The following is a 21,581-nucleotide window of genomic DNA, read 5'->3' as shown; positions in this document are numbered from 1 at the left end:
AAAACACAGGCTTTCTGGCTCTTTAAGGGTTCCTTAAAGAGATTCTGCTGGTTAATGCCGACTGCACAATATGTATCAAGGATATTCTTCCAGCAGCCAGGCTCAGGAGCTCAGTTAATGTGCTGGATCAAGAGATAAAGCTGCAAATGTTGCATGGAAACAACATGTTTGTTTGATGCACTATGCCCCCTACTGCAGAATCAAGTGCAAACAAAGCAACATCCAAACCCAGTGAAACACTTGCTTTTAAACCATCAGGCTCACCAGCTATCAAAGCTGCACTGTCCCATGATTGAGAAACGGTCATTGTTTTATACCTGCAATTGTTGACTGTGGTGTAGATCCCTTGCTTCAGAGAAATTGCTGTCCTGCTCAAATTACATCTTTACAGCCATAAATCTTTCCAAACTTTCCCATAACTAATCCTCGTCAGGTAACTCAACCACTGACAAATGGTTCAACAGAGATATGTCTGTGATGTTGCTCACTTTGCAGATTTAAAAAATCATTCTTTGTTGATGTGTAATATTTCTTTTTGTCACGCAAGAGATTAATGCATTGTGAATAGCCTTAAATACAGGTGAGTTTTAAGCCACTCAGCTCTTGGTTTCAAATTAAATTATGATGGAGTAAGTAATGAAAACATTGCCTGTAGTTAATTTGATTCGCAAATTCAATTGACTCATTGTTACTACAAGGGAGCAAGCTCTTCATGAAATAAAGCAACAATGAGCATTTCCACCACTTCTACCATTTTCCAGACGGCCAGGCTATGATGTGCCACTGTCGGTGAGTTTAAGGTGCATGTCAATATTAGTCGACAAAGTTCACTTCAATTTGCAGTGTGGAAGAGATATGCATTGGATTGTGAATCATCACGAATTGTTGGTGAATATACCAATGAGGTTCAACAAATTGCTCAGTTTGCACTGTAACCATGAAGTAAACAAAGTGCAGAGAGTTAGGGCTGGTATTTTACAATGTAAGGACCCATTTAACGTTGAGATTGATGGCCCTGATGTGCCACTCAACTTTGGAGGCCCAGAAAGGAAGTGTAAAAATTGTGAAATCTCCTGCGTGTGATTGTTTTTTTTTCTTTTCCTCATTCTTGTTTTCATGTTGTCTTTTTTTTTTCTCCCTGAATCCAGTTTCTTTTTTCTTTCTCTTCTTGCTTTGACTCTAATTCCCTGTTATGACCCACAAGTACCTTACGGGGTGGGAACAATTAAATTCCCCGTGCAATTTGCAGAATATGAGCTCCCCTATTGAGGAGGAGTTCTCAGACTAGCTCTGAGCCAAGTGCTGGAGGTGTTATGTGATATCTCCACCCTTACTCACTCTGTAGATGTCCCCAGTGGAAAGAGGCGGAGTGTGAGTAACTTGTGCCTTTTATAGTGGGAAACCACCCCCAAGTGTTCTGCCTGCTGATTGGTTATGTCCTGTTCTCTGAGTTCATTAGCTGCCTGTCTGTATCTCATTATGTGCATGTCTGCATATCATGACAGGTATGCCAACTTTCACAGATGATCTATGAGTGAACTTGTCCTCAAAAGGTTGCTTTTTGACACTTGGGGCGAAATTCTCCGCCCCCCACGACGGGTGGGAGAATAGCGGGAGGGCCTTCCCGACATTTTTGCCGCCCTCCCGCTATTCTCCCCCCCCCCCCGCCGAAGTCCCGACCCGAATCGCTGCCGCCGTTTTTTTACGGCCGGCAGCGATTCTCAGCTGTTAGATGGGCCGAAGTCCCAGCCCTTTCCGCCGTTTTTACGAACGGCAAACACACCTGGTCTTGCCGTTCGTAAAAACGGCGTCACAAACTCGCTATTAATAACCATGGCACCGATTGGCACGGCCGTACCACGGCCGTGCCAAGGGTGCCATGGGCCCGCGATCGGTGGGCACCGATCGCGGGCAGCGGGCCCGATGCCCGCGCACTACTTGTCCTTCCGCCGCCCCGCAGTATCCATTCGCGGGGCGGCTGAGGGGCAACCCGGCCCGCGCATGCGCGGGTTTCGCGCAAAAACGCGATGACGTCACCCGCGCATGCGCGGGTTGGAGTCTTCCAAACTGCGCATGCGCGGCTGACGTCATATGACGCGTCAGCCGGCGCTAACTCCGGCAAGCGGGCTTAACGATTTTCGTTAAGCCCGTCTTGCCGGAGCCTACGGCGCCGGGCTGCTAGCCCCGACCGGGGACCAGAATCGGTCCCCGGTCGGGAAGGGGCGCGCTGCCGTAAAACCCGCCCGGGTTTTACGGCAGCTTTACGATTTCTCCCGTTTTGGGAGAATCTCGCCCTTGGATTTTATAATAGTTTGGAACTTGCTGTAATTCTGTTTTTCAATCTATAACTAATTTCTCTTGAAAGGACCATGATTTTCAGCACCCTCCATTGGGACGTTGGTGTAAATGTCTAAAAACATTGGGCTGGATTCTCCGTTCCTGAGACTAAGTGTTGACGCCGGGACAGGATTCATGAACTTTCGCGATCGCAAAATTGGCGCAAAACCTGGGCCGATTCAGTGACTGTGGAGGGGCTAGCACCGGCACCACGTGGAACACAATCGATTCCAATGAGAAGCAGTGCCAGATTTGTTGGGTCCGTGATTGACACTCGGGAGGTTGACAAGCTGCAGTTACACATACACACTTCACTCCCCACACATGCCATCACAACCAATAAGATGGCACTAGTTGTCTGGTGCTAGGCCATACAGCTGATGGGTCGGCTGAGGCCAGAGGGCACTTAGGGGGGGTGGCTTGGGGGGGTACCTATATGACCGGTGGCCCTAAGTTTACAGTGAGCTGTTAGTGCTGTATGCAGCTGCATGGCTGTCTTTCCGGCTGCGGCAATGGTGTTCCGTGCCTGTCCAGCCCGACCCCACTCCCACTTCCGGCCACCCACCACTACTCCCCCCATTCCTGACAGAATCCCCTCAGCCAGAGGCACAACTGTCAGCAAACTATGGCGATGTTGGACACTTTCCGCACCCCTTCTCTCTCCCTCAGCAGCCACAACGCCGGTTTAATAATTTTTAAAAGCACAAGTGAACCGCACCGTCCGGAACTCGGCCCATCGGAGGTGAAGAATCGCGGATGCCTTGGACAATACCGGGTCAGGTCCCCTAATGATATGCAAATGCTATTTACTGTACGGGGATTCTGGGCTGCATTGACACTGCTGTCAAGGTGAAGGAGAATTGCCATTTGGCGTCAATCAGCGCCCGCCGCGATTTTAGTGTCGGGACCTATTCTCCGCCCAAGCGGGTTTCCCAATTTCAGCTTCAGTCAACGGAGAATCCCGTCCATTGATTTTCTCCATGAGTTTTAATAGATGTTCCACTGAAATTGTGGCAGAATGAAACAGAAACTCTCCTCCATGCTAAGTATGAAATTAATTCTCAGGACTTCCAATACAGCTTTCCAGCATGCAAATATTTCTAAACATTTCAGCGTAGACCAACTAGATGGAGATTTTGATTTGTCTCATGGCTTTCAGGATCTCAGGACATCCCATGGCACTTGTAGCAAACAATCTGCTTTTCGAAGTGCAGTCTTCATTGTAATGTAGCAAACATGACAGCACCTTTGTGTGCAGCTGGGCACCAGAAACTGCAATGTGAAGATTAGCAGATAATAAGCTTGCAGTTTATTGTGGGATAAATGTCAGGGCAGAAATCCCCTGCTCCCCTTCCAAAAGTGCCACAGCATCTTTAGTGTTGACTGAGAGGACAGAAGGAGCTACGTTGTTGCATTCATCTGAAAACAGCGTCTCCTGCACTGCAGGACTCCCATCAGTACTGCACTGAACGGTCTGCCAAGAGTATGTGTTCATGCTTCAGAATTGTACATCCTTCTGACTTAGAGACAGTAGAGCTACCACTGATTCATTGCTGATATGTCAGTTGTTAAGATAAGCTGGTTCACACAAACTGTAGAAGCAAACAAATGCCAAACACGTTCTGCACTTTACTGCTATTATTATCACAAATAATTTTTAGCTTCGATGTTGTTTAAAATTGGTCAAAAATAAATCTTCTTTTGTAAATAAAAACAATTGCAAATTTGAAATGATTCAAATATCTTTTTTTGCTTCAAGGGAATCATTGTCAGAGACCCTTCCTACCCAGGCATTGCCCTCTTCCATACCCGTCCATCAGGCAGAAGATACAGAAGTCTGAAGACCCGCACATCCAGACAAAGGAACAGCTTCTTTCCCACAGCCACTAGACTCCTCAACGACTCCCCCTCGGGCTATCTGTTCCCTGTAAGAACACTATTCATGACGTCCTATGTTGATATTGCTCATGTATTACTTGTTTGGCCCTTCTTCCGCACTGTAACCAATCACTATTTGTCAATGTACCATTTGGCAATGTACTCTGTTGATTATTCTTTTGTCTCTATGTACGTACTGTGTACGTTCCCTTGGCAGCAGAAAAATACATTTCACTGTACTTCGGTACATGTGACAATAAATATCAATCAATCAATCAATCAAATTGACTGCAAAATTTGACAGGGCCCTAACTGGACATGGGATCGTGAAGTGAGATGACCCTGTTCCCTCCCCTTCGGGCAGGAATTCTCCAGCCATTGGGATTCTCTGTTCCTGTCGGCAGCCCACGCCCGCCCATGGGATTCCTGGCGATGTGGGGTGGACTCAGTGGGAAATACCATTTACATGCGGTGGGGCAAGAGAATCCCGTCACCAGAGAATGGCGCGTTGCCAAGACGCATGCGACTGGGGGACTAATGAATCCAGCCCAAAGATTTCCTTTTTGTGATAAAACTTCCTGTGCTGTTCTTGCAAGACAATTACAAAACGTGGAAAGTTAAGTTTTTCTGTTTTCAGGGCCAATTGAGCTAATGATTAAGTCAGAGTTTCTAATCTATTCTACTCTTATCGATTACTAATGTCAGTATTTACATTATCCTGTGGATGATCACTCTTATGCACATTGTGTAGCTCTCTCTCATTACTGCATGATAACAAAAGGATTTCAAATAAACAATTTTCTAAACTACAGAACATAATCCAGTTTTATAACTCATATACAACAAGATAATGGTTAACATGACAGTTGGAACTGTGCAGTGAAACCGTAAAAATAGGGATCTCAATGTAATGTGTTTAAGTTAATTAGGAATAATCAGTACTGAAATCCCTGCTCTATTTCCAAATCTTATTAATTTCAGAAATGCAGTGAAAGGGTCACTCACATTAAACCAGTTAATGCACCTACATTGGGGAACACCCTCCTTCACTCAAGAAGTGGTTTCAAATAAAAGCTGACAAAAAATAAGGGTTGGGCATATCTTCTATGAAGAAAATGAAAAAATGCTTTATCTGCTTGTTTGTCAAATAACATTTTTTGGGGGACAGACGTTAAATAAACATGGCTGTAACAACTTTTTGAGGTCATCAGCTAATCTTAAAACATTTCTGTCTTACGTTTATGTGCTTTTGAAGGAAAAAGTGCTGCCTTTCAACTGATTGATTCGATATACTTTGACAATCTCCGACCCCGTGTAGCTGACACATGTGGAAATGCTGATGTCATCTTAAAAAGTTATTGGTTGGCATATGTACCCAAAGCAAGTAGTTGTGTTCCATGTTGCTGATAACCAAATAATGTTAGCCATTTTATGACGTTGATGACACCAAGCAAGGTGGGAAAGTAAACTGTGGGGAGGTCGCAGAGAGACTGCCAAAGAAATATTGACAGGTTAAGGGAGTGGGAAACAAGGTGGCAGGTGCAGAATAATGTGGGGAAGTGTGAAGTTATTCACTTTGGTCATAAGAAAAGGACGGCAGTACAATGGTTTTAAGTTGGAAACCTGTAAGCATCGATGTCCAAAGGGATTTGGGTGTGCTCGTACAAGGGACACACAGAGTTAGCGTCGGTAGAGTAGGAATTTAGGTCGGCAAATGGCATGGTAGTATTTATTGCAAGGTGTATAAGAATAAGGAAGTGCTATTGCAATTGGGCAGGGTTTTGGTGAGACCACATCGGGCATACTGTGTTTTGAGCTATATATTTAAGAAAAGATAAAGTTGCATTGGAGACAGTGCAGCAAAGGTACACTAACTTGGTCCCTGGGATGAGGGGGTTGTCCTATGGTAAGAGTCTAAATAAATTGGGCTTATATTCTCTAGTTTAGAAATCTGAGAAGCAATCTAATTGAAATTTACAAAATTCTGGCAGGGCTTGAATGGGTAGACACTGAGAGATTGTTTCCATTGGTCGGGGAACCTAAAACACGGGGCACAGTCTCAGGATAAGGAGCGATCGTTTTGGACTGAGATAAGGAGACGTTACTTCACTCATAGCTAAAATGTTGCAGCCCAGGCAACATTTGGTGAATCTCCTCTGCACCTTCTCCAGTACAATCACATCCTTCCTCTCGCGTGGCAACCAGAACTACACATAGTAGGCGGCATGTATTGCTGTGTTTAGCACTGGGACTGCGGCGCTGAGGACTCGGGTTCGAATCCCGGCCCTGAGTCACTGTCTGTGTGACGTTTGCACATTCTCCCCTGCCTGCATGGGTTTCACCACCACAACCCAAAGATGTGCAGGTTAGGTTGATTGGCCACGCTAAATTGCCCATTAATTGGGAAAGAAAAATAATTGGGTATTCTAAATTTATGAAAGAAAAAGAAAGAACTGCACATGGTACCTAGCTGTGGCCTAATGAGATTTTTATACAGCTCCATCATAACAATTATATGGTCTGCCTTGGCTAATAAAGGCAAGTGTCCCATCTGCATTCTTAACCGCCTTATGTACCGGCCCTGCTGCCTTCAAGGATCTATGGAGATGTACCCCAAGGTCCCCTGCTAGCGTCCTACTATTGCCTATTCCCTTGCCTTGTTAGTCTTCCAAAAATTCATCACCTCACACTTTTCAGGATTCAATTCTATTTTCCACTATTCTGCCCATTTAACCAGCCTATCTATATCATTCTGTAATCTAACACTTTCCTTCTCACTCTTTACCACGCCACTAATTTCCATGTCATCGGCGAACTTATTTATCGCCACTCCCACGTTCACGTTGAGATCATTAATGTACATTAAAAACTGCAAGAGGCCCAGCACCCATCCCTGAGGTACACTACTGGGCTCAGGCTTCCAGTTACAAAAACAACCTTCGACCATCACCCTCTGCCTCCTGCCACGAGGCCAATTTTGGATCCAATCTGCCAAATTGCCCTGGATCTATGGGCTCTTACCTTCTCAAACAATCTCCCATGTGGGACCTTGTCAAAGCCCTTACTGAGGCTTCATTTGAAAAGATCTACTTCAAACAAAAACATTTGGGAACCACTGCTTGAATTGGTTTAGCCAGATCTAGCAATGAATAGTTAAACCAATTGTTTGCCAAAGATGTTCACTTCAGACAAATGGAAACCATTTCATCACACTCCTGACGTGTCTTCTAAGTTGTAGAAAGGGCGTTTGTGAGTCAGGAGGTGAGTAACCTACCAGAGGATTCCCAACCTCCGACCTGATCTGGTTGCCATGGTGTTTAGCGGCTGTGCAATTTGCTTGTCCGGTCAATGGTGGCACAACCCTGCCCAGAATGTTGATCATAGGGAAGTTGACATATGTAACACCATTGAATGTAGAAGAGATACAGTTAGATTCTCTGGGTAAATTTTTAACTGCGAAGCGGGAGCGGATTAGAGTGCAGGTAGGAGATTAAATAGTCAAAAACTAAAATAAATAGTTAAAATAAATTAAATAGTCAAAAAATAGCATTAACTGCAACTTGGGAGTAACTATTGCAGCTAAAGCGTGGACCTCAGATGGGGTGGAATTGGTGCAGCCACACCAAAGGCAACAGCAGGAGCAACAACAACAGCACCACCAACAATAGCTGCCTCTCCGCAGGCATATGCCACTCTACAAGAAAGATGGGATGGACACAGAGCTCACACTGAAAGATGAGATACCCTCAGTACAGGATGTACAAGGAGAGGATTAGCTTTCCCAACACAGTGAACTGACATTTCCCCAGCAGGTTCGGACTTTCATGTCAGACAGTTGCTGACACTTGCAGCATTCTGGAACAGCCTTCCAAGAGGGAGTAGAGGACATGCATTTGCCTTCAATATCACCACAAGCCTGGGGTTTTGACAAAGGGTCATCTGGACTCGAAACATTAGCTCTTTTCTCTCCCTAAACAGATGCTGCCAGACCTGCTGAGTATATCCAGCGTGTACTTTTTGATTTCAGATTCCAGCATCAGCAGTCATTTGCTTTTAGAACAAGCCTGATTCTGTTTGTCTCTGGCTCTATCCAGGGATCTGCTAATGACCTGTCTAGAATCTCACACCCTGCTGTGCCATGTATTCCAAAAGCTGCCATGGATGTGTGCTTTGCCACTGATGAGAATTAGTCGAGGCACGAAGGCCCCATTAATTGTCAGAAAGAGAACTCAGAGAGCAAGTAGAGAGTGAGTGAGAGAGAGACTGATCAGGTGGCATGGTAGCACTGTGGTTAGCACTGCTGCCTCACAGCTCCAGGGACCCAGGTTCAATTCTGGCCTCAGGTCACTGTCTGCGTGGAGTTTGCACTTTCTCCCCGTGTCTGCGTGGGTTTCCTCCAGCTGCTCCGGTTTCCTCCCACAGTCCGAAGATATGCAGGTTAGGTGCATTGGCCATGCTAAATTGCCCCATAGTGTCCAAAAGGTTAGGTCGGGTTACTGGGCTTATGGGGATAGCGTGGAGGCGTGGGCTTAAGTCAGTTGTTCTTTCCAAGGTCCGGTGCAGGCTCGATGGACAGAATTCTATGAACTATCATCAGAAAAAGCATGTACGATCACAAGAGCTGGCCACTTCTGATGATTGTATGCCACAGTTAATAGCATATTAAACGGGATATTGGTAAACTGTTTACTTGCTGCAAGTAAAGTAACATAGTTGAGCATTTTGATGCTTGAAATTAGTGAAGAATTGATTGGTTATGACGAAAGTAAAAAAGCAACTGCTATTTTTTGATTATAATTTTTATCTTTTCTATTATTCTTTCAATCACTGAAATCTAATCATTTTCTGTACCCATTTGAATTTTCCACACACAATTTCAAATCTGTAATCAGGTTATATGTGTCATCATAGGGACAAATAAACTAACCTCATGAAGCATAAGCTTAAGGGTGAGTCAATTTTCTCTCTTGTAATTTTAGTTGTAAAGTACTGCAACGAAAGGTGTTTTCTAAAAATCAGTCTGACACGGAGAAATCTCATAGTTTCTGTCGTGGTTGGATTCCTACAGGTATGTGGGAGAGCCGGTCACTTCAACAACTAGGTTCATTGAGACCCTGCCAATCTCTGAAGCCAGTTCCTCCACAATGGTCAACATAGCAATGACTGCAGATATGCACCCATTTCTCTGTGAGCTCTCTTCTTCTGCAAGGAAAGAAAGAGAAGTTATGAATGTGAGAAGTGGAGTATGTGGCGAAGATGTATGACAACTTTCGTGGAGGGTGAATGTGAGGGAGAGGTGCAGGATTGCAGTCAGGTAAGTGTGAGAGTGTTGGCTTTTCGGATGGGGATATGTGAAGGTGCCTGAAGAGAGAGGAGTGAGTGGAGCTGCAAAGTGTGCTGTGCTGAGAAATGCTATGCAGGAGAATGCCAAGGAAGGAGAAGTATGGGGGTTGGCACCTGAAAGTGCCACACATTTTCATGTCCTTATTAAGTCATTAAACTTCTTGCGACACTGAATCCAGCTGCGAGGGAGCGCAACATTGCTGCTCTTGCCTCAGTGACCTCCACCGCACCTTTTTGTCTAATAATGCTGACAAACAGAAAATAACATGTGCATCTCAACCGTGATGAACCAGACTTGGTGCAAATTAAAATGGTAGCATAATTATCCCATTGTCGCATGCTTCAGATTGGGCAGCTGGCCTCCTTCTCCTACTGGTGGGAACCAACACTTTGCTTCTGGCCTCCAGTGATGCCTCCAAGGATGGGTAAGAGAACCAGCGGCAGCTCTTCCAAGCACAACTTCCATTGTTTTCCTTCCAGTACCAACCAGATCAAATGCGGGATGCCCCTACTCGGGTTATTTGAGTCTCTTGTGAACAGGTGCAAGTCAGAAAATCCCAAGAGTTAGTCATAGTCATAGAATTTACAGTGCAGAAGGAAGCCATTCGGCTCATCGAGTCTGCACCGGCTCTTGGAAAGAGCACCCTACCCAAGATCAACACCTCCACCCTATCCCCATAACCCAGTAACCCCACCCAACACTAAGGGCAATTTTGGACACTAAGGGCAATTTATCATGGCCAATCCACCTAACCTGCACATCTTTGGACTGTGGAAGAAAACCGGAGCACCCGGAGGAAACCCACGCACACATGGGGAGGATGTGCAGACTCCGCACAGACAGTGATCCAAGCCGGAATCGAACCTGGGACCCTGGAGCTGTGAAGCATTTGTGTTATCGACAACGCTACCGTGCTGCCTGTGGATGCAACTGTGAAAGCTGGAGTTAAACCCCACAATGAAGCCCATCGTAAATTGTTGCAAGATTCTGGATACCATTAAGTAGGTCTTAATAAAGCTTTTGTAGTCTTAATTTGATTAACTGTATCTCTTAACTGCAAGAACTATGTACATATATATGGTATACAGTGTGCAGGAGCTGTCTCCATGCTTGCTTGCACACATGGCTCTGTCCAAAACTGATTCCGAAGTAGAGGTCATGTATTCTTTTTCAATACCATGTGGGCAGTATTGAACTCAGTCCCACGTTAACCCTATGAGTGTCAGACCCTAATGCTCCACCTTCCCCCAAGTCATTTTCCAATGTATTTCAAGTTATTCTAGTTTACTCTGTGTATTTACATTGTTAACACTACCTCATCGCCCCCTGACCAGTCTCTGAGTTCATAGTTTCAGGTGGTCTGGAGCCTGCCTCCTTAACCTTCCATATTTTGTTCTCACTACTGAGGTAGGCTCTGTCGCTACAGGTCAACTCTATTGATTTGAAGGAAGTTCTGGCTTCTCGGTATTTTTTCATATTCTTCTCCCGTTCCACTGCTCTTTATCAAGTTGGCAGCTATGATGATATTTAGTTGTTGATTTATTCCTTTTATTTTGGATGGAAGAACACTGTGCTCAACTCCATAGCATTTATCCTCTTTTTTTCACTGTGCTGGTCATTGCAATATTAATGGAAATTCCCATTTCAACAATGGAACCTTTATTCCTACTTGTTTCTCAATTTTAGCCGGAATTCTGAGTACAGATGTTTTTAAGCTTATGAATCTTTTCAATCTGCATCTCTCTTCCATGGTCAGTCATTGCTCCTTCGGCTCCTTAATCCATCCATTTGATCTTCAATCTGTTCTGCAGAATTCAACCTTTCTTGCTTTAGTCTGGATTTGCTCTTCTGCACTGTATGTCTCATCCTTCATGTTGTTCAGATTGGACCGAAGTTCAAAGTCATCAGTTCTGATTGTTAATTCTGCTTTCGAGCAAATGTTCGGATTCATCTGCATCCCCTTTCATGTCCCCAGCATTTTGCATGACATTAACTAGAGACTTTCTGATGATTGAAATTAATCAAGTTTTAATTGAAGATCTACTTTTGTTAAATTTGTTTCAACAAGTTCATCATTTAAGCGTTTCAAATCATTTAAGTATTTCACGTCTTTTTTTCCAAATGTTCTACTTCCTGTGAGCAACATTCCAATTCTCATTAGCTCTCCCATCTTTCATACGTGAAAGTTGATTCTTGACCTTGATCAGTTTTTTCCAGAAAGATTCTACTTTACTATCATTCAAGCTCACGTTTTGTAATTGTACTTCTGCTCATTGATTTTGAGACTCCTCACAGTCCCTGTGGGAATTTTTACTTTCTCTTGCCATTCCAGGTTCTTGACTTACATATTTTCATATATCTCCTTGAAAATAGAATATTTTCCCAAGTTTTCTTCCAAATGTCAAACCATTGCTTTGTCTATCTGTTCTCCCCGTGTCTGCAAGGGTTTCATCCGAGTGCTCCAGTTTCCTGCCACAAATCCCGAAAAACATGCATGTTGGGTGAATTGGATATTCTGAATTCACCCTCAGTGCACCCGAACAGGCGCCGGAGTGTGGCGACTTGGGGATTTTCACAGTAACTTCATTGCAGTGTTAATGTAAGCATACTTGTGACAATAATAAAGATTATTATTATTATTATTTTCTTAAGCTCTGCAGTCTTTTTTTCATAAATTTAGAGTACCAATTCATTTTTTTTCTATTAAGGGGCAATTTAGCATGGACAGTCCACCTACCCTGCACATCTTTGGGTTGTGGGGGTGAGACCCAAGTAGACATGGGGAGAATGTAAAAACTCCACATGGACAGTGACCCAGGGCCGGGATTCGAACCTAGGTATTCAGCGCAGTGAGGCAGCAGTGTTCACCACTGTCCCGCCATGTCACCCAGGCAGTCTCTTTCTTGTACCTGTGTGACACCTCAAAATTTTATTTGTTCGAATCATGAACAGTTCGGTCACTGACATCTTTAGGATTTCATGCATTTTCAAGGGTATACACTCACCTTGAATCCTAAGTTTCAAATCTTTCAATTCAGTTCTGAGACAAAAGTTTTCCAGCCTCATTTCATTTTTCTTTAGTGCAGTATGTTTATTTTGGGTTTCATCAGATAACTTACCTTCATTCACAGCATTGATCACCTGTTGTTGCAGTTTAGGTAATGTGGACACAATTTCCAAAACTATATATTTTTGAGATTATGGAAATTTCCCAACACTTCCAATGCTCTCATGTGGTTTACTTGAGTATTATCTTAAACCCTTACAGTGCTTTATTGCAGGTTTTCTGTGCTACTTTCTAAGCTTTGTGTGGTGCAAAACTTGAAGGTAAAATATTTGTCAGAGGATGTTAATATTTGATCAAGGCTGGTTGAGGATTCATCAATGCACTGCATTAGGATAATAAAAATAATGTTCTTTATTAGTGTCACAAGTAGGCTTAGATTAACACTGCAACAAAGTTACTGTGAAAATCCCCTAATCGCCACACTCTGTGCCTGTTCAGTTACACTGAGGGAGAATTCAGAATGTCCAATTCACCTAACAAAACCAAAGCATCTGGTGGAAACCCATGCAGCTATGGGGAGAACATGAAGACTCTGCACAGTTACTCAACCCAGGAATCGAACCTGGGTCCCTTACTTTCCACGAAATAGAATCAATAGAAACCCAACAGTGCAGAAGGAGGTAATTTGGTCCCTCAAGTCTGCACTGACCCTCCAAAAGGGCACGCTATCTAGGCTAACTCCACTGCACTATCTCCGTGACCACATAACCCCACATAATGTGCACATCTTTGAACACCAGGGGGTAATTGAACATGGCAAATCCCCCTAACATACACATCTTTGGACTGTGGAAGGAAACTGGAGCACCTGGAAGAAACCCATGCGGACACAGAGAGAGCACGCAGACTCCACACAGGCAGTCAGCCGAGATCGTAATCGAACGCGGATCCCTGGACTTATTAGGCAGCAATGCTATCGACTGCAACATTTTGTTCACAGGTTCACCAAACAAATATATAAAACGTATTAATCTGGACATATTTTCATTTTCTATTTAGACCTCATGCCCTCCATAATTTAAAAGTTAGCTTCTCCAGGATGCCCAATTTTCCATTAGGTATGGCCTTTGGTCTGCCACTACAATGGCGCGTGCATGCAATCTTGAATATGTATAAACAATAGCTATTTGGGTTGACTATCTGCAGACGTCTCTGTTTCAGCGCTATGCTTCAGGGTCAAATTGTGGTCTTCGTCTGTCTTTAAAGCTGATTCATTGGTTGTAATTCTTTCAAATAATTTTTTTCCTGATTGGTAGTGAACATAGACAGTTGCATCTTGGGAGTCTGTTTTTATGTCAGAGTTATTTTACCGGCAATTTCTTTCCAATAAAGTATTTTAAGTTATTCAGTACTTCCTGCATTTTGAAATTTAAAAGGTTTACCTCACCCTTACTTGGTCTGATGACTCCGCATTCTCTGGGTATTGAAGGTGGATTCCATAGGATTCAGAGGAGTCTTCTGCTGCAGTAAAGAATTTTAAATTTTTGCCTTCAGCTTCCAAGCCTTTCTTTACAGCATTTTATTGGTGATTTTTCTTCTGCTTGTCCGGTGTCAAAGTTTTCCTTGTGTCAGAAGGCATCTTTTAATTTTTCTTTAACCTTGCTGGATTTTAGTTTTTCTCTGCAATCTTTGCAAGATTGTGTACTTTTCCGTTAGCTGTCACCATGTTGTCGGCTTTGCATATCATTCAGGCATTGTTCTTGAAATATTTGAAAAAGTGAAAAATGCTTATTGTCACAAGTAGGCTTCAAATGAAGTTACTGTGAAAAGCCCCTAGTCGCCACATTCTGGCGCCTGTTTGGGGAGGCTGGTATGGGAATCAAACTGTGCTACTGTCCTGCCTTGGTCTGCTTTAAAAGCCAGCGATTTAGCCCTGTGTGCTAAACCAGCAATCAGAAGTAGTCAGAAGTACGTTGACTGTGTGCATTTACTAACTACAAGACAAATATACATGGAAAGTGAGTGTGTGTTTGATGGAGAGTATGTGTGTGGGATAAAGAGTGAGTGTGATTGGGATGGGGAGTGAGTGTGTGTGGGATGACGAGTGAGTGTGTGTATGATGAGGGACACACTCACTTCCATCACACACACACTCACTCTCCAACCCACACACTCTTCATCCCACACATACTCATTCATCATTTCACACACACTCTCTCTCTTCATCCCACACTCATTCTTTCTCTTCATCCCACACACCCACTCTGCATTTGTGTGGGATGGAGAGTGAGTGTGTGTGTGATGAAATGTGAGTGTGTGTATTGAAGAGTGTGAGTGTGTGGGGGATGAAGAATAAGTGTGCGTGGGATGAAGAGTGAGTGTGTGTGGGATGAAGAGAGTGGGTGTGTGGGGGATGAAGAGTGAGTGTGTGAGGGATGAAGAGAGTGGGTGTGTGGGGGATGAAGAGTGGGTGTGTTTAGGATGAAGAGTGAGTGTGTGTGGGATGAAGAGTGAGTATGTGAGGGATGAAGAGTGAGTGTGGTTGGGATGAAGAGTGAGTGTGTGTGGGATGAAGAGAGTGGGTGGGTGGGGGATGAAGAGTGAGAGTGTGTGGGATGAAGAGAGTGAGTGTGGGGGGGATGAAGAGTGGGTGTGTTTAGGATGAAGAGTGAGTGTGTGTGGGATGAAGAGAGTGGGTGCGTGAGGGATGAAGAGTGAGTGTGATTGGGATGAAGAGTGAGTATGTATGGGGTGAGGAATGAGTGTGTGAGGGATGAAGAGAGTGAGTGTGGGATGAAGAGTGAGTGTGTGTGGGATGAAGAGAGTGAGTGTGTGTGTAATGAAGAGTGAGTGTGATTGGGATGAAGAGTGAGTGTGTGTGGGATGAAGAGCGAGTGTGTGAGGGATGAAGAGTGTGTGTGTTTAGGATGAAGAATGAGTGTGTGTGGGATGAAGAGTGAGTGTGTGTGTGATGAAGAGTGAGTGTGTGAGGGATTAAGAGTGAGTGTGTGAGGGATGAAGAATGAGTGTGTGTGGGATGAGGAGTAAGTGTGTGTGGGATGAAGAGAGTGAGTGTGTGGGGGATGAAGAGTGAGTGTGTTTAGGATGAAGAGTGAGTGCGTGTGGGATGAAGAGTGAGTGTGGGATGAAGGGTGAGTGTGTGAGGGATGAAGAGTGAGTGCGATTGGGATGAAGAGCGAGTGTGTGAGGAATGAAGAGTGAGTGTGTGAGAGATGAAGAGTGAGTGTGTGAGGGATGAAGAGTGAGTGCGATTGGGATGAAGAGTGCGTGTGTGAGGGATGATGAGTGAGTGCGATTGGGATGAAGAGCGAGTGTGTGAGGGATGAAGAGTGAGTGTGTGAGGGATGAAAGGTGAGTGTGGGATGAAGAGTGAGTGTGTGTGGGATGAAGAGTGAGTGTGTGTGGGATGAAGAGTGAGTGTGTGAGGGATGAAGAGTGTGTGTGATTGGATGAAGAGTGAGTGTGTGAGGGATGAAGAGTGAGTGTGTGAGGGATGAAGAGTGAGTGTGTGGGATGAAGAGTGAGTGTGTGTGGGATGAAGAGAGTGTGTGAGGGATGAAGAGTGAGTGTGTGTGGGATGAAGAGTGAGTGTGTTTAGGATGAAGAGTGAGTGTGTGGGATGAAGAGGGAGAGTGTGTGGGATGAAGAGAGTGAGTGTGTGGGAGATGAAGAGTGAGTGTGTGAGGGATGAAGAATGAGTGTGTTTAGGATGAAGAGTGAGTGTGTTTAGGATGAAGAGTGTGTGTGTGGTGTGAAGAGTGAGTGTGTGTGCGATGAAGAGTGAGTGTGTGAGGGATGAAGAGTGAGTGTGTGAGGGATGAAGAATGAGTCTGTGTGGGATGAAGAGTGAGTGTGTGTGGGATGAAGAGTGAGTGTGTGTGGGGGGAAGAATGAGTGTGTGAGGGATGAAGAGAGTGAGTGTGGGATGAAGAGTGAGTGTGTGAGGGATGAAGAATGAGTGTGTCTGGGATTGAAGAGTGAGTCTGTGTGGGATGAAGAATGAGTGTGTTTAGGATGAAGAGTGAGTGTGTTTAGGATGAAGAGTGAGTGTGTGTGGGATGAAGAGTGAGTGTGTGTGTGATGAAGAGTGAGTGTGTGAGGGATGAAGAGTGAGTGTGTGAGGGATGAAGAATGAGTGTGTGTGGGATGAAGAGTGAGTGTGTGTGGGATGAAGAGAGTGAGTGTGTGGGGGATGAAGAGTGAGTGTGTTTAGGATGAAGAGTGAGTGCGTGTGGGATGAAGAGTGAGTGTGTGTGGGATGAAGAGAGTGAGTGTGTGGGGGATGAAGAGTGAGTGTGTTTAGGATGAAGAGTGAGTGCGTGTGGGATGAAGAGTGAATGTGTGTGGGATGAAGAGTGAGTGTGTGTGGGATGAAGAGTGAGTGTGTGTGGGATGAAGAGTGAGTGTGTGGGGGGTGGAGAGTGAGTGTGTGAGGGATGAAGAGTGAGTGTGTGGGATGAAGAGTGAGTGTGTGAGGGATGAAGAGTGAGTGTGTGGGATGAAGAATGAGTCTGTGTGGGATGAAGAGTGAGTGTGTGTGGGATGAAGAGTGAGTGTGTGTGGGGTGAAGAATGAGTGTGTGAGGGATGAAGAATGAGTGTGTGTGGGATGAAGAGTGAGTGTGTGGGGATGAAGAGTGAGTGTGTGGGGGGTGGAGAGTGAGTGTGTGAGGGATGAAGAGTGAGTGTGTGGGATGAAGAGTGAGAGTGCGTGGCATGAAGAGAGTGAGTGTGTGTGGGATGAAGAGAGTGAGTGTGTGTGTGATGAAGAGTGAGTTTTTATTGGGATGAAGAGTGAGTGTGTGTGGGATGAAGAGTGAGTGTGTGAGGGATAAAGAGTGAGTGTGTGAGGGATGAAGAATGAGTGTGTGTGGGATGAAGAGTGAGTGTGTGTGGGATGAAGAGAGTGAGTGTGTGGGGATGAAGAGTGAGTGTGTGAGGGATGAAGAATGAGTGCGTTTAGGAGGAAGAGTGAGTGTGTTTAGGATGAAGAGTGTGTGTGTGTGGGATGAAGAGTGAGTGTGTGTGGGATGAAGAGTGAGTGTGTGAGGGATGAAGAGTGAGTGTGTGAGGGATGAAGAATGAGTGTGTGGGGATGAAGAGTGAGTGTGTGTGGGATGAAGAGAGTGAGTGTGTGTGTGGGGATGAAGAGTGAGTGTGTTTAGGATGAAGAGTGAGTGCGTGTGGGATGAAGAATGAGTGTGTGTGGGGTGAAGAGAATGTGTGTGTGGGATGAAGAGTGAGTGTGTGGGGGGTGAAGAGAGTGTGTGAGGGATGAAGAATGAGTGTGTTTAGGATGAAGAGTGAGTGTGTTTAGGATGAAGAGTGAGTGTGTGAGGGATGAAGAGTGAGTGTGTGTGTGATGAAGAGTGAGTGTGTGAGGGATGAAGAGTGAGTGTGTGAGGGATGAAGAATGAGTGTGTGTGGGATGAAGAGTGTGTTTTTGTGCGATGAAGAGTGAGTGTGTGAGGGATGAAGAGTGAGTGTGTGAGGGATGAAGAATGAGTGTGTGGGGATGAAGAGTGAGTGTGTGTGGGATGAAGAGAGTGAGTGTGTGGGGGGTGAAGAGAGTGTGTGAGGGATGAAGAATGAGTGTGTTTAGGATGAAGAGTGAGTGTGTTTAGGATGAAGAGTGAGTGTGTGTGGGATGAAGAGTGAGTGTGTGTGTGATGAAGAGTGAGTGTGTGAGGGATGAAGAGTGAGTGTGTGAGGGATGAAGAATGAGTGTGTGTGGGATGAAGAGTGTGTTTTTGTGCGATGAAGAGTGAGTGTGTGAGGGATGAAGAGTGAGTGTGTGAGGGATGAAGAATGAGTGTGTGTGGGATGAAGAGTGAGTGTGTGTGGGATGAAGAGAGTGAGTGTGTGGGGGGTGAAGAGTGAGTGTGTGAGGGATGAAGAATGAGTGTGTTTAGGATGAAGAGTGAGTGTGTTTAGGATGAAGAGTGAGTGTGTGTGGGATGAAGAGTGAGTGTGTGTGTGATGAAGAGTGAGTGTGTGTGGGATGAAGTGAGTGTGTTTAGGATGAAGAGTTAGTGTGTGTTGGATGAAGAGTGAGTGTGTGGGGGGTGGAGAGTGAGTGTGTGAGGGATGAAGAGTGAGTGTGTGGGATGAAGAGTGAGAGTGCGTGGCATGAAGAGAGTGAGTGTGTGGGGGATGAAGAGAGTGAGTGTGTGGGGGATGAAGAGTGAGTGAGTTTAGGATGAAGAGTGAGTGCGGGTGGGATGAAGAGTGAGTGTGTGTGGGATGAAGAGAGTGGTGTGTGGGATGAAGAGTGAGTGTGTGAGGGATGAAGAGTGAGTGTGATTGGGATGAAGAGTGAGTGTGTGGGAATGAAGAGTGAGTGTATGTGGAATGAAGAGAGTGGGTGCATGAGGGATGAAGAGTGAGTGTGTGTGGGGTGAAGAATGAGTGTGTGAGGGATCAAGAGAGTGAGTGTGGGATGAAGAGTGAGTGTGTGTGGGATGAAGAGAGTGAGTGCGTGTGTGATGAAGAGTGAGTGTGTTGGGATTAAGAGTGAGTGTGTGGGATGAAGAGTGAGTGTGAGGGATGAAGAGTGAGTGTGTGAGGGATGAAGAATGAGTGTGTGTGGGATGAAGAGTGAGTGTGTGTGGGATGAAGAGAGTGAGTGTGTGGGGGATGAAGAGTGAGTGTGTGAGGGATGAAGAATGAGTCTGTGTGGGGTGAAGAGTGAGTGAGTTTAGGATGAAGAGTGAGTGTGTTTAGGATGAAGAGTCTGTGTGTGGGATGAAGAGTGAGTGTTTGTGCGATGAAGAGTGAGTCTGTGAGGGATGAAGAGTGAGTGTGTGAGGGATGAAGAATGAGTCTGTGTGGGGTGAAGAGTGAGTGTGTGTGGGATGAAGAGTGAGTGTGTGTGGGATGAAGAGTGAGTGTGTGTGGGTGAAGAATGAATGTGTGAGGGATGAAGAGAGTGAGTGTGGGATGAAGAGTGAGTGTGTGTGGGATGAAGAGAGTGAGTGTGTGGGGGATGAAGAGTGAGTGTGTGAGGGATGAAGAATGAGTGTGTTTAGGATGAATAGTGAGTGTGTTTAGGATGAAGAGTGAGAGTGTGGGATGAAGAGTGAGTGTGTGTGTGATGAAGAGTGAGTGTGTGAGGGATGAAGAGTGAGTGTGTGAGGGATGAAGAATGAGTGTGTGTGGGATGAAGAGTGAGTGTGTGTGGGATGAAGAGAGTGCGTGTGTGGGGGATGAAGAGTGAGTGTGTTTAGGATGAAGAGTGAGTGCATGTGGGATGAAGAGTGAGAGTGTGTGGCATGAAGAGAGTGAGTGTGTGGGGGATGAAGAGAGTGGGTGCATGTGGGATGAAGAGTGAGTGTGTTTAGGATGAAGAGTGAGTGTGTGTGGAATGAAGAGTGAGTGTGTGTGGGATGAAGAGAGTGAGTGTGTGGGGGATGAAGAGAGTGGGTGTGTGGGGGATGAAGAGTGAGTGTGTGTGGGATGAAGTGAGTGTGTTTAGGATGAAGAGTGAGTGTGTGTGGGATGAAGAGTGAGTGTGTGTGGGATGCGGAATGAGTGTGTGGGGGTGGAGAGTGAGTGTGTGAGGGATGAAGAGTGAGTGTGTGAGGGATGAAGAGTGAGTGTGGGATGAAGAGCGAGTGTGTGAGGGATGAAGAGTGAGTGTGTGAGGGATGAAGAGTGAGTGTGTGAGGGATGAAGAGTGAGTGTGTGAGGGATGATGAGTGAGTGTGGGATGAAGAGTGAGTGCGATTGGGATGAAGAGCGATTGTGTGAGGGATGAAGAGTGAGTGTGTGAGGGATGAAGAGTGTGTGTGATTGGGATGAAGAGCGAGTGTGTGAGGGATGAAGAGTGAGTGTGTGTGGGATGAAGAGAGTGAGTGTGTGGGATGAAGAGTGAGTGTGTGTGGGATGAAGAGAGTGAGTGTGTGGGATGAAGAGTGAGTGTGTGAGGGATGAAGAGTGAGTGTGTGTGGGATGAAGAGAGTGAGTGTGTGGGATGAAGAGTGAGTGTGTGAGGGATGAAGAGTGAGTGTGTGTGGGATGAAGAGTGAGCGTGTGTGGGATGAAGAGTGAGTGTGTGTGGGATGAAGAGTGAGTGTGTGTGGGATGAAGAGCGAGTGTGTGAGGGATGAAGAGTGAGTGTGTGTGGGATGAAGAGTGAGTGTGTGAGGGATGAAGAGTGAGTGTGTGTGGGATGAAGAGTGAACGTGTGTGGGATGAAGAGTGAGTGTGTGTGGGATGAATAGAGTGTGTGTGGGATGAAGAGCGAGTGTGTGAGGGATGAAGAGTGAGTGTGTGTGGGATGAAGAGTGAGTGTGTGAGGGATGAAGAGTGAGTGTGTGTGGGATGAAGAGTGAACATGTGTGGGATGAAGAGTGAGTGTGTGTGGGATGAATAGAGTGTGTGTGGGATGAAGAGCGAGTGTGTGAGGGATGAAGAGTGAGTGTGTGAGGGATGAAGAGTGAGTGAGGGATGAAGCGCGAGTGTGTGAGGGATGAAGAGTGAGTGTGTGTGGGATGAAGAGTGAGTGTGTGAGGGATGAAGAGTGAGCGTGTGTGGGATGAAGAGTGAGTGTGTGTGGGATGAAGAGTGAGTGTGTGTGGGATGAAGAGCGAGTGTGTGAGGGATGAAGAGTGAGTGTGTGAGGGATGAAGAGTGAGTGAGGGATGAAGAGCGAGTGTGTGTGGGATGAAGAGTGAGTGTGTGTGGGATGAAGAGTGAGTGTGTGTGGGATGAAGAGTGAGTGTGTGTGGGATGAAGAGCGAGTGTGTGAGGGATGAAGAGTGAGTGTGTGAGGGATGAAGAGTGAGTGAGGGATGAAGAGCGAGTGTGTGAGGGATGAAGAGTGAGTGAGGGATGAAGAGTGAGTGCGATTGGAGTGAACAGTGAGTTTTTGTGGGATGAAGAGTTGTGTGGGTTGAAGTGTGAGTTTGTGAGGGATGAAGAGTGAGTGTCGGGTGAGTGTGTGTGGGATGCAGAGTGAGCGGGATGATGAGTGTGTGTGCGTGGGATGAAGATT

Source organism: Scyliorhinus canicula, chromosome 14, assembly GCF_902713615.1.
Source record: "Scyliorhinus canicula chromosome 14, sScyCan1.1, whole genome shotgun sequence".
NCBI lineage: Eukaryota > Metazoa > Chordata > Chondrichthyes > Carcharhiniformes > Scyliorhinidae > Scyliorhinus > Scyliorhinus canicula.
Note: the sequence above shows the minus strand (reverse complement) of the source record.